This window comes from Sinohyriopsis cumingii, chromosome 14 (genome assembly GCF_028554795.1).
Source record: "Sinohyriopsis cumingii isolate HCF-2022 chromosome 14, ASM2855479v2, whole genome shotgun sequence".
NCBI lineage: Eukaryota > Metazoa > Mollusca > Bivalvia > Unionida > Unionidae > Sinohyriopsis > Sinohyriopsis cumingii.
The window spans coordinates 19017814-19032602 of NC_142974.1; the positions used below are offsets into that span (position 1 = coordinate 19017814).

General features: G+C 34.8%; 1 protein-coding gene across 1 annotated transcript in view; it reads left to right on the plus strand.

The window, feature by feature from the left end:
- The window catches only part of LOC149783363 (uncharacterized), a 41939-nt gene that overhangs the window by 24091 nt on the left and 3059 nt on the right, over positions 1–14789 (plus strand). The window lies entirely within an intron of this gene.

Below are 14789 nucleotides of genomic sequence, written 5' to 3' on the forward strand. Positions count from 1 at the left end.
ATGACTTGAAAAATCCATTTGAAAATTTGAATGATCATAATAACAGTCATGTGGAAACAATAATCAAGGTCAACTAAACGTTTTACCGATCAGCGGCGCGTGTTCATTTCTGTGATTTTCTTTTTGTTTGCTTTGTTTGTTTGTTTTGTTTTGTTTGGGGTCTTTTTGTTTGTCTTTTCGGTGCTTGTTTTCATAATAATTGTTTCATACTGAAATAAGTCACTCACCAATATACCCATTTCTTAGTATAGTTGATAATGGGAGTTAATGATTTTCGCCCGGCAGATTCGACCTTTCTTTAAGATAGCTTGTAATCTGCCTAGTAACAAAATATTGACTCTATTGTATTTATCATTTTCCGTATTGCTGAAGGTAAAGACGCACTGAAAATAATGTCTGATTGAACTGTTCCCATGTTGAAAACAATAATGTATAATTGTACCGTTCCCATGTTGAAATGTTAAAATATCAGAGTTTGTGTTACAGGCTAGTGGTATTAATAGACATGATACGGTGAATCTAAGGAGTGCAGTGTTTGTAAATGTAATGGTCTTAAGCTCAGGTTTGTTTATTGTCGATATGTGTTCTTATATTATCTGGAGATATTGAGCTCCGATATCTGTATCCGATTTAATCTTGATTCCTACAGCTCGGATATCTGTATCCGATTCATCTTGACTCCTACAGCTCCGATATATGTATCAGATTCGTTTTACTGCTACAGCTGGAGACACGGACGTCCAATATATGTATCGGATTCATCGGATTCCTACAGCTGCCACGAGGATACCGAGGCCAACAGTAGTCCTACGTTAATACTTGTTAGGATTTTGGCGCATAAAGGTTATGCAGGACTTTATTTTAGAATTTCAACACGAGTGACTGTTATACACTCCTCTGATTCGTGGAAATTATCCGAATAAGCGTTCTATCATAGTATTAATTTTTACCGATTATGGGTATCAAGCAGGTTATGAAGAAACAATAATGAGTTCAACCACTCGGATAGAAACGACGATGTTGACTATTATTTATATTGTGGTAGTATGCCATCTTGTCAAAACCACAGGTGTAAGTATGGGCTTTACGTTGTGCTGTGGAATGTTACAAGTATATTCTCTATACATTCTTCCACAGTGAAATGCTGAATAAAAACAGCAAAAACGGATATATGTGGAATCTCTGAGCTCTGGCTCGTTCTCTTAGTCTGGTTTATAAATAATAATGATCCTAATTTTGCATTGCATGCTATAGCTGACGAAGACACCCAAATGTCACCAATGAGATTACAATGTGGTATTGATGGTGGGTGGGTATCGCTATTCCATAGAATGATACGTATAATGAAGATGTTACGCCGCTCTATATCGAAGGCAATCACATTGTATATTTTGTTGATAAACAATATTGTTATTAGCAGATGTAAACTAGATAGAGCAATACCATACCAAAATTATTGATGATGACACAGCAATATGCTTTCCAACCACAGACCATTGTTTTATTCTTTTGATTAATTCTGCATCAATGACAATGACCCCCAACTCCAGTCGTAGGAATATGAACTGGGGAAATATTGATAGCAATGAGAAAACACACCATTTATTTGATTCATAATTTGATTTTCCTACGAGGATTTACTCCTGCAAGCAAAGAAAGTATTTACTAACGACATTTAAACTATGACTTGTTGTAGCAACAAGGATTTTCCCGTCACAAAGTATAAAGCGATGGAAAAACCTTACTGTAATGACGAACTACAAGAGTTGCGTATATCTATGTATAATTTAGACATATCTTGATTCAATATGTTAAACTGAGGGATGGTCAATATAGATCATACATCATTACAAGAAAGCAAAGACTTCCTCCACATGCATCATCAAAAGGTGTATTAGAACATTTGCAACAAAACATTATAATGTTCATAAATATGCATAAATTCAACTCCCTACTGAAACTCTATTAACTCTCGACTCCTTAGTAACAGTCCACCTTAGAAATAACTTTCAATAGCATTTCTTATCGAGATCCACTCTATATCGACATCGAATCTATATCGAGATCTAATCTATATCGACATCCAGTCTTTGAGAGCAATTGGGCAATTACTTTTTATTCCTTCTCCCATGATGGCATGAATAATGAAACACTTTATGCTTATTTTACAACGTTAATTGACAAAGAAAATCTTGTGTAATTGAGACGGTAACCTACGTTACAGCAGAAGCTTCAGCGGCACTCTTAAACGTTGACCATATGACAGAAAGGGGGATATAAACATTTTGCTTATGAATACCTAGCATTCGGGGCTTTAACGATTGGACCAGATGTAATGTCTGCTTCAATACACTTTGTTTTTCATTCTGAGTACATCCCAACAAGGACCAAGAAAGATGCAGTACTATACCTTATTTAACGGCGGTAACATAATAAATGTGATTCCGATAATCCTAACCAATCCTTTCATCAATTTGTAAGGTCTTTAGAAACATCTTGCTATTTATAATTCAATCTAAATTGAATGATACCTGATTCTCCTTATATTACATGCAAGTAGGGCTCAGAAAGGATTATTTTTTTTACAGGACTTCTATTTTATTGCTTATATTAATGCAGAAGTTATAGCCTTTCTTATTTTGAGATCAAACGCTGTCGACAACGTTTGACACGTTAGTTTATCCATTAAGTTATATCATATTGCAATCACCATCAGAAAATGAGTTTTTGTACGCCTTTGTTGCTGTTTTATTTGTCGTCTTTCGCTTCTTTTTGTTTTATTGGTTGTGAAAATCTTCTGCTGGGCAAAGTTTTACCAGTTGAGGTGGAGGTTTACCTGTCGATTTAGTGTTTGATTTAGGTTCGAGCTTCTACCATATTCCAGGTTCGTATGACGATCCGGTTTGGACCGAGTTCATGCGAACATGCCATTCGCTTGGGAATTTCGATTTTCTTCTTAACATGAGTGTGTCAGCGCGTCCGTCTTACTTCAGTTCATCTAGTCCCTCTCTATCTGTGATGATACAACTTACAACTTACAGGATAATCAACCACAGAGATCCTTAGAGACGGACGATATAAACAATCTTTAGTCAATCGACCACTATCTCCCACTATATGTGTTGGTTGGTCATATAGCGTAGCAGTTGTAACCCAATGGATCCAGTTCTCCCCCGCCCCCGTGAGAAAGGAGTGGAACGAATTTCTGACCGTGTCATGCGACAGTGCCTCTGGGCCTATGATGCTAAAGCTGTCAATAAAAACGCTCAGCAAAAAAAAAAAAGCTAGTGGGGATTAAAGCAATTATATAGTTAGCAGAAAGGAAACGCAAGGCATAATCATGACTTTGATCAACTGTAAATAATAGCATTACGTGTTTGAATTTCTCATGCTGGTTCCTCAGTTCGCTTAAACTAGTCCCCACTCGTTTCGATGTATTCACCCGTTATTGTATGAATACGCTTTCGCAGTTTGGGTCGCTAGCCATGAAATGTTTGTGGTGCTGCTTTCTTCATATCAACCTAATATCATGTTTAAATCCTAAACAGCTTTTTTATGAATGAAAATGGAAGCTAAATATAAAAGCAAATACAGTAATTGTAGAAGAATTATGAATGTCTGCATTAGATGCAGAACCACATTGTGTATTGAAAAGGGATGTTAAGATTCCATTCTCTTTGATAACACGCAGTTATATCTTGTTACCACTCTATGGTCATTAACAAAGTATCAGAAAAGAGCGAAAACCAAAATGTTTTGTCAGATTCAACAAATAATTCATTCCCCAGAAAACAAATGTAAAATGCATACTTACTCTAGTGCGAATTAAATCTCAAATAATCCTAAAATTACTAATCCACATGAATTAAGTTCTAAATAACCTTTAGTGGTATTCCAAATACTTTCCAACGCTGCAGGTGTTAATGTGTATGGAGTGGCTGGTAGTCTGTAACGTACTAATGTACCCATGAGCTGAATTGTAGTGATGTCCCAACAGTCTTTTGTTAAATCACAGTATTATAATTCAAAGTTTCCTTGTTTGAATTCACCATAGTTACCAGTTAATGTCTCTTTCCAAAAATAACATAGAGCACATTATATTTCCATCCAAATTAAAATACTGCACAGCAATAATAATCTTTGTTCACCTCGTATGTTATCGCACGAATGACTAATTTGCCAGTAAATAAGATTTATATATAAAACAAAATTTTAGACATAAAGAGAAAATCGGGATGAGGGTCAAAAGTTCATTCTTCTAGAACAATTAGGTCTATTACAATAAAGCATGTGACAAAAATCACGTACACAAGATCTAGCTATCTGATGAAATTCAAGTGACTTTTGCTCAGGTTAAAATCATAATCCTAACAGTTATCTAATATTGAATTTTCATTCACAGTGGTGAAGCGCATATAAGACACGTGTCATTTAAATATGAAAGATGGTTTTAAATAAGATATTAGGCCACTACAGACACACCAGGTTAGCTACTTGAAAACTGAATGCGCATCCTTGAAACGAGCGTGGAAAATAAGCAAAATGACGACCTAACAAGATGTAATTCAAACATTTAACTGTATTAGCAGTTGATGTAAGTCATTATTATGATTTAATTAACACTGCTACCGACCTTAAAATTGTTTTGTTTTTATACTACACTTTTCTCTTTCCCCTTTCCGTTAGTCCTTTTGACCGTAATTTTTCAATTATTCGTAGGTCCATAGACATTGTCGAATGACACAAGCGAAATCACAGTTGCTCATATATTCGCAGAATTTGTGCCCGTATCGTGCTACGATGAGAGAGACGTACAGACAGAGAGCTATTGTGTGAGTTTGTAATAATTACCATGAGTGTTTTTTCTAATCATTCATCCCTATGTTTCTTTGTTGGTCAGTTAATCTACTGCCTGACCAGTCAACACAGTCACGGAAAAAGAGAAGGTGGAGCGGCCGTCTGATATGTTATTCTTTAAAACTTTTTTATATGTTTAAGAAAAAAAAGAGGAAACAAGCATTAAGTAGATTGCAGTACGTGTGTCTCCTGGCCAAGAAATATGCAATATAGCATCGTCAGTCTATTTCACCTTTGTATCACTGATATTGCGAACATTAGATAAATCCCTAGGAAAGTGAACAGATATTGTTACGATGACCCAGGCTCTTGAAGGTTATTTAGGGTCAGTTTCAAGGATTTCGTCAAGCCCACATTCTTATTTTCTCTCACTCCACTTAGTGCCGATTATTTCGTCCCTTATGCATGAGAGAGCGGATGAAGGGAAACAGGAAAACAGAAATGATTTCTATGAAATTGTGTACCATATTTAATTCATTTAAAAACCAACTTGGATTATTATTATTGTTCTCATTATTTTCTTTCGTTGCTAAAAAGTACCCAGTGTTAATTCGTCATTGATCTATCGAAGCAATGGCTTACTGTAAAAAATCTGTTTATATATGCATATTAATGCGCAATGGACGGATCACAAATTGACATACCAGCAGCATTTATATATCAAATTGCTTTCTACCAACACTTTAAAAGCCACATATATATATATATATATATATATATATATATATATATATATATATAGAGAGAGAGAGAGAGAGAGAGAGAGAGAGAGAGAGAGAGATTTGAAATTACAATACGCAATATGTATTTTTACGAGAATTATTTAATTTTCTTCAGTTTCACTTTTATTGGCGGCTCGGATTAAATTGTTGCAGTTGGATATTATCGAGGTGTAAATTCTAACGCAATCACTCACAAAGTAAACCATGTTCCTAAGACCAGACAGTTGTTTTTCAACATTACATTTGCTTATGGTACGTGATGTTTTAGACTTTGTTGTTCTGGCTTTCTTCGCATTTTGATCTTTCAAGGTCAAATTCGTGTCTAATCTTAATGAGATTGTCTAGTCGTCATATAACCTTGACCTTTAACAACAACCGGTGGGATGTATGTCAAAGCAATATACAACAATAACTATGAATGTAGAATGGCTTGTAACGCATGCATATGCTTTTTTGTCTACAGGGGTGAGTGTTTTGGTGATGGAAAGACTGTACAATTACATTGCTTTAACCTCTCTCTATTTGGCGAATTTAATCAGGGGTTTTCAGACTGATTGGCCATACGCCCAGAAGATGAGAGGGCCTCTTTTATTTTCGTGTCCTAAGGCACTATGATAGAAAAAGATTAAAAAAACATGACCTATAAAATTGCAACCAAAAGTATTCCGCAGATTTTATGGATGTATAAAAAATACCAGATCATTATCACAAGAACAGTTATATTGAATCACTGCAGAAGACTCGGTCAAAATCATTGGACCTGGGATAATATTTTACTCCGGATCGAGAGGTTTCACTGATGCAAAGTTAAACTACAAAGCGACTTATATATATATATATATATATATATATATATATATATATATATATATATATATATATATATATATATAACAGCAACAACAAAAACTTACAATTATATTTGTTTTTGTTTCTAGTGTATACGAATACATGACAAAGAATATGCCCGTCAACAACTTCTTAAAATTAAAGTCACCTATATATTTGTTTTCTGTCTGTTGATCTCTCTATGCCTATGCAATTAGTATTGTTGTATCACTTCTTTTAAATGAGATTATCTGTGTCTCTAACTGCTTTCAGCACTAGATTGATTCCAAACATCTCAAGAAACCGGTGCACTTTACAACCAACTGACTCTCAAATCCACTTTACAGCGTACTGTAGTATCAACCAACTGGCTCTCAAATCCACATTACAGAGTACTGAAATATCAACCAACTGGCTCTAAAATCCACTTGTAGCTCAGATGTTCATTGTCAATGATATACTATTAGCAACATATGTATCGTCAATATATTTTGATAAATACACTACTTTGTAATTCCAAAACGAATACAATATTACAGATATGACGCATAAACATTTATAAGTGTACATGTATGTTATTTCTTAAATGTAATTTATGCGCCAATAAAACCGTGATAATTATTTATATAGGTTATTGCTGATTTTAATGACAGATTTCACATTATCTATTTATAATTAATATTCCGTTAGTGTCATCTAGTGCGGTAACTCGTTGTTTCACCCCATAGACCTCCTTCCTGCACAAAAAATTCAAAAAGTTTATGGATGTGAAAAGGTGTCTTGTAGAGTGTACGACCCCAACAACACATGAAACATGTTGCATACTCATCCCGTAGCTTTGCTCTTCCAGCTTATCCTTGGGAACCTGTCTATCAGAGATAGATAGATAGATAGATAGATAGATAGATAGATTGCAAAAAATGGCTATGAAGACTTCTTTTCTCAGTCAATTCAGAACAGATGATCAACACTGAGCATGTCTAGTATCTGCTTATTTGGGTTTTCTTTTACATATGTAGCAGATATATTATCTAAGAAATTTTGTGACTATTTAAGAATGTCAAGGCTCGACTTTAACTTTTATGTCATGCACTCGAGTCACTACTGTGTTTTGTTTTTTCTTCTTGAGTGTACGCTTTCCCAAGGAGGGACTACGATATTACTCCAATAGAATTATTTAAATAGTAGTAATCCTTGGAAACAGATGTGATCCAAAATAAACGGGTAAGGATAGTGTTCCAGAATAGAACAGAAAGGAAAAAGTAACTCTAAAATACATTGTGATCGTAACCAGAAATGTTCTAACTAGTACAGAGATTTCAATTAAAGGCATTTTTAAGAAGAAGAAAAAAATTAAAATCCACCTTTTTCTCCACCTTGGCTTTAAAATTTATCAAGGTCAAGTGATACGGAATTCTTCTTACATTTCAAGTATTGACTGATTTATTATCTACTTATTTGGATTTATCATTCGAACTGTTGGTATTCGCCGCTGTTTACCTATGCACATGTGTTTAAAACTAAGTCTTTTAAAATTTATCGTAAGCATAGTTTACCCAGTTTTATTGGTAACTTTGGTATTAAATCTTATTTCATTAAGACTGAATAGCACAATGAATCAAAAGGTTTTATTTGTTGTAGAGAGAGAAAGAGAGACAAACAGAGAAATGGAAAGAGTGTTTACGATTTAAAACGTGTGTGTGTGAGTATGAGAATGTTTATCTTGAAGTGAATTCATCAACATGTCAAGGTAAAGTGTTTATTTCATTAAACGACATTTTGTAGAGTGAATAACCATGGCAACCAGTCTCTACACTAGTTGTGAGGTAATCATATTTACATGTATAAACGATGAAACATCATCGGTTGATATTAAGCGAGATGTATTGCACAGAAATAAAGAAAGAATGTAGGCAAACAAGAACAAATGAAATAGAAAAGGAAAAGAAATTGCTTGGTTAGATTGACATAAAGAAGGTAATACACATGAAAATAAAGAATATATATATATATATATATATATATATATATATATATATATATATATATATATATATAATGATTGATTGATTAACAGAATCTCAAATTGGCACGCAAACAATTATGTAGGAGTGTATATTAATAGTGATCATCTAGTATAATATACAATATAGTTCAACTAGTACAGTATACAGTATTGTACACTTAATTTACAATAGTGCACACCCAATACAGTATGCAGTATTGTATTCCTAGAACAGTATACAATATTGTACACTTAATATACAATATCGTACACATATTATAAAATTGTGTTTACCAATTATACAATATTGTTCAACTATGATACAGTAGTGTTCACCGAGTATTCAACGTTGTACACCTACTATACAATATTGTTCACCTGGTGCACAGTGTTGTTGACCAAGCACACAGTATTATACACCTAGTAAACAAAATTATCTGATTTAATTTACTTTAGAAAACATCGTATGATGAGTGGACTTGTTCCCTTATGATACAAATTTGACACAACTCGTGGTATGTCAGCGATATAGCAAACATATTGTCAGCTGTATTGCTTATTAACTAGAACTCAATGACAGTCATCCACATAAGTATTATCGGTATATTGTATCCGTTGGCAATCACAAGATGTAAAGCGTCACACCGTATAGCACACATTACCTGTTTATTAGCAGACGATATGTGGCGTTCGCTTTTCTTTCAATCCTGACATGTATCATGGCATGCATAGCCCTACACTCTAATACATAAGCTGTCTTAAGATCGGAAATGGGTCTGAATTTTAGTTGTCATATTCACAGAAAGGCCTTCCTGTTTGTTGTGACACCGAACGCAAAATGGTATGCTCTTTTTACTGCCTGTCTTCTCAAATTAATCATTGAAAATTAGAATGACTCCAAGTGCAATTACAGTAATCTCTCTCTCTCTCTCTGTGATAAATATACGCATACATACAAATCACACACACAGCCATAGTTTATCCATATGTTCTGTGCATACACACTTAATGACAAACTTGTTTTAAGTGTACATAAGTTGACAGAAATATGAATGCAACAGAGTTAACAAATAGCAGGTTACAGCCAACATAACAGACAATGCTCGGTCGAAACCATGTCCGCTTTCATAGGCGGCAAATCTCGTCACTGATAAGAATAAAATATAAACATGTTTACGCTATTTGATAAGAGAAATCCATAATCCATGCCCTGTCCCTGAATCATTTCATAAGCAGATATAAATGACCCTCTGTAGTTTAGCATTGCTCTAGTCATTGCATTTTAAGTTGAAAGCATTATCGTTATAAAAAAGTCTTTGTTAATTCGAATAAATAAATAAATAAATAAATAAATAAATAAATAAAGGCGTATGGGAACTTACTATGATGAAACAATGCACAATAATATTGCAATGTGTGTTGTTCTGATCAAGTGTAATCAAAATCAAGACTTATAATATATTTGATTATGAGACATTTTAATATATCCGTGGAACAAAAATCGTATCGCCACAGTAGTAATAGTTCTATTATCTGGAACTACTCTCTTTATCCATTTAGAGGTGCACATCAGACCGGCATTATTTCTCTCTCTCTCTCTCTCTCTCTCTCTCTCTCTCTCTCAGGACGAATAGATGTTACAATGTATATGAAATGGCTAAGACAAACATTCATAAAAATTAACCCAAAAACCCAAAAGCAGACTTCAAGTAATAACCTTTTGTATTTTTTCCCCATATCAATCATGCAAATTGACATTGACTGATACACTAACACACAAATATTACGCGATTTAATAACAAAACTCTTAAGTACATGCTGCAATAAAAATGCTGATAATGGCAGAGAAATCACGCCTTGATTAGTGTTGACCAAAACTAAGTGATGATGGAGGCTTGGTACAACGCCAGTTACCAAAATAGACTCCAAGCATGCCAAAGCTCAAAATTCACGTTTGAATGCAAATATAAACAATAAATACCGGTCAAAATCCATGCAAATAAACTTGCAGTAATTCAAATCTGCTGTTTATTTACGTAACGCACCCTCTGAAGTCTTTTGGGGGCGTTCTGTTATGTTGTTATTGTACCTCAAACCCAACAATGTTCACTGAATCAATCTGCGCAAAAAAAAATGTCTTAATAACTATGACAATCTCTTCATTTTCAAATGAAAACATTCGTTAATTTGACTAAACACACAATTGAAGCATTTTATTTACAATCTAAATTTTCCAAAATGTCGCTCTCCTAACAATAAATGTGCTTTATAATTACACTTTATCGATGTAGCACATTGACATGGAATGAAGAAACAAATCGATGCAAATCTAAGGTTTTGTCTTTTCATTTATTTATTGAAAAAAAAAATCTACGCTTCTTTGAGTAGATATAAGAACATGTTTGGCTTATGACATGAAAATATTTTATATTGTCATGAGTGGCTTCACCATTACATTACATTATGTCGTCAGTGATGTGACATAACTAAATATGTAGGAATATGATCACTGGAGTATACTGCACGTGAAATGAGACATTTGCCACATTTGGATAGTTTCAAATAATGACTTGGAAAATGCATATGCAAATTTTAATAATCATAATAACTGTCATGTGGAAAAAAATAATCAAGTCAAGTAAACGTATGCATGGCCTTTGGAAATTTTACAGATTTAGGGCGTGCCATTAATCAGCTGTGCGTGTCTTATGCTGGTTTTTGGTTTGTTTATCTATTTGTTTGTTTGTTGTTTTGTTTTGTTTGTCTTGTTTGGGGTTCTTTTTTCGTTTGCTTTGTTATTTGGTGCTTCTTTTCACTTCCGATAGCCTATGTAATAATTGTTTCATATTGAAATGAATTACTCACCAATATACCCATTTCTTAGTATACTTGATAATGGGAATTTATGAGTTTCACCCGGCAGATTGGACCTTTCCTCAAGATGGCTTGTAGTCTGCATAGTAACAAAATATTGACTCTATTGTATTTATCATTCTCCGCATTGCTGTAGGTAAAGAAACACTGAGAATAATGTCTGATTGAACTGTTCCTATGTTGCAAAATATAATGTATAATTGTACCGTTCCCATGTTGAAATGTTAAAATATCAGAGTTTGTGTTACAGGCTAGTGGTAATAATAGACATGATACGGCGAATCTAAGGAGTGAAGTGTTGTAAATGTAATGGTTTCAAGCTCAGTTTTGTGTATTGTTGATATGTGTTCTTATATTATCTGGAGATATTGAGCTCCGATATCTGTATCCGATTTAATCTTGATTCCTACAGCTCGGATATCTGTATCCGATTTAATCTTGATTCATACAGCTCCGATATCTGTATCCGATTTAATCTTGATTCATACAGCTCCGATATCTGTATCCGATTTAATCTTGATTCCTACAGCTCCGATATCTGTATCCGATTTCATCTTGATTCCTACAGCTCGGATATCTGTATCCGATTTAATCTTGATTCATACAGCTCCAGTATCTGTATCAGATTCATTTTAGTGCTACAGCTGGAGACACGTACGTCCAATATATGTATCGGATTCATCGGATTCCTACAGCTGCCACGAGGATACCGAGGCCAACAGTAGTCCTACGTTAATACTTGTTTGGATTTTGGCGCATAAAGGTTCTGCAGGAATTTTTTTAGAATTTCAATACGAGTGACTGTTATACACTCCTCTGATTCGTGGAAATTATCCGAAAAAGCTTTCTAGCATAGTATTAATTTTTACCGATTGTGGGTATCAAGCAGGTCATGAAGAAACAATAATCAGTTCAACCACTCGGATAGAAACGACGATGTTGACTATTATTTATATTGTGGTATTATGCCATCTTGTCAAAACCACAGGCGTAAGTATGAGCTTAACGTTGTGTGGTGGAATGTTAAAAGTATATTCTCGAACCCATTTTTCCACAGTGAAATGCTGAATAAAAACAGCAAAACTGATATATGTGGAATCTCTGAGCACTGGCTCTTTCTCTAAGTCTGGTTTATTGTGGCGTTCTGTCGTATTGGGGTGGGGTTCTCCCAATATAATTTAATTAAATTAAATTGAAAGTTCCACCCTGGCTCGTTAGGTTAGAAAGTTAAATTAGTGATGATGTAGATTTACAGCTCTGAGCCCCCAGTCAGCAATGCCGACGGTTAAATTATAGAGAACACGAAGATGAAATTCAATCAATAACAATTTAATAAATGTGATAATTTAAAACGATAACTTCCAATCACTCGTCTTTCCCTCGACCAAGTGACAGCCTAATTCATCCCGTGATTTACAGTGTGAGTTCGATTTTCCCCCTGACCTTGCATCTACTCATCTATTTCTTCCCGCTGATTCCTTCCTTCTTTCCGTTCCTCTAACTCCTCCTTTGTCTGTTTCCCTCTCTACTATCTCCTCCTCCAACTTCGCTCCAGACTTCACTTCACCTTTCTTCTCTCATTTCTTCTCCTTTCCTCCGTCTCTCTATCCGAGACTACGGGACCAAACTTTAACTGGTCTGTCCCTCAAAGCTTCCTGTGAAAAACCACAAGGCGTTAACAAATGTTTTATCGAACCTCACCTCACACTATAACGACAATTAACCATCAGATAGCTGTCACTGTTTCGGCCACGCATGCATACACATCGAAATTCCCACACACTTCTTGCAGGGTAAACAATGGCGTAATAACACAGTATCAGCGAATTGTTATACAGACATCAATAGATTGCGTCACGTCAGTATATAAACATATATATTTAATCTCATCGTACTACAATCTGACAAAATCAGACGCATGTCTGTACATTACAAATATTCAACAATGGCAGAATCTATAATCATATGAACATATGTGTTAGTCTACTATAAAATACCCACATAGTAAATTACAATATTAACTCTTACGACGGCTGGCAAGCTATATAATTCTTTACAAATATCAACTCATTTCTTCAAAATATGCAAACATATTAACAAAACAAAGTAATTCTTCGTACTACGATTCTAGTAATAATAAAGTATACATACGACCTACAATTAAAATGCAGTCGCATTCCACAAAGACCGAACAAATATCTACTGACCGTTTGAAGCTTTCTGTACTTAGACCTTTCCGCTCTAAGATTTTCCCGCCAATAACGAATGGCTATTTGGAGTTACGCTAACCTCTTCTCTGGGTAATTTCTCTCAGCGAACTAACTTTTGCCGGAAAACGCAGGGATATCATTCTACCCAAATCAAGGTCTCCCCCTATTTCGATTCTGATTGGGTGGCGCTGTGCCCCTGTCCAATCGTCTTAGCGGCCAGTTCAACCTGTCTGTCTGTTTGCAGGGGAAAGAAGTTAGGACACTCCCACTTCTTCATGCAATTTCTTTTGATCTGGGAACATTTCGACACCTAGGTGATAACTGGCTATCGGGCGCCTCGCAACTCCGATGTCCGGTTTTTCGATTCTAGCCACAACAGTCTTACGTAACGGATTAGTGCTAGCCTTCGGCAATGTTCGACATCAAACAATGACCCGTCAGAATTACCTTGATTATACATGTTTCAAACTGGGCTACTCTGGGTCGGGGTAAACATGACATTTATAAATAATAATATCCTAATTTTGCATTGCCTGCTATAGCTGATGAAGACACCCAACTGTTACCAATGAGATTACAATGTGGTATTGATGGTGCGTGGGTATCACTATTCCATGGAATGATACGTATAATATAGATGTTACGCCGCTTTATATCAAAGGCAATCACATTGTATATTTTGTTGCTAAACAATATTGTTATTAGCAGATGTAAACTAGATACAGCAATACCATACAACAGTTATTGATGACGACACAGCAATATGCTTTCCAACCACAGACCATTGTTTTATTCTTTTGATTAATTCTGCATCAATGACAATGACCCCCAACTCCAGTCGTAGGAACATGAACTGGGGAAATATTGATAACAATGTGAAAAAACACCCTTTACTTTCCTCTAAATAAGTTAAACTTAAGATAAATATAAAATCGTATTTATTCTCTTCGAATCACATATATACCACCTGACTGAACGAAAGGTGAAAATAACTATATTCAGAAGTGAAACTGAGGTTATGACCATAATGCTAGAAACAAAACTATTGATTTCCATTATGATTTATATACTATCCATGCCTATGATGTACATGTGATGAAGATATGAAAAATGCATGCCATTCATTTGCAACTGTTCTATCATCGTCGTAAGCCACGTGAGAAAATCAGCAAAACGCCAAACGATAGCATAGCCGAATTTTCGCCCGCGATTTGGACCAATGATGCCATATTAAACTGGATAGGAAATTGGTTCAGATTCTAAATCATCTTTATATAATAGTAACTACTAATT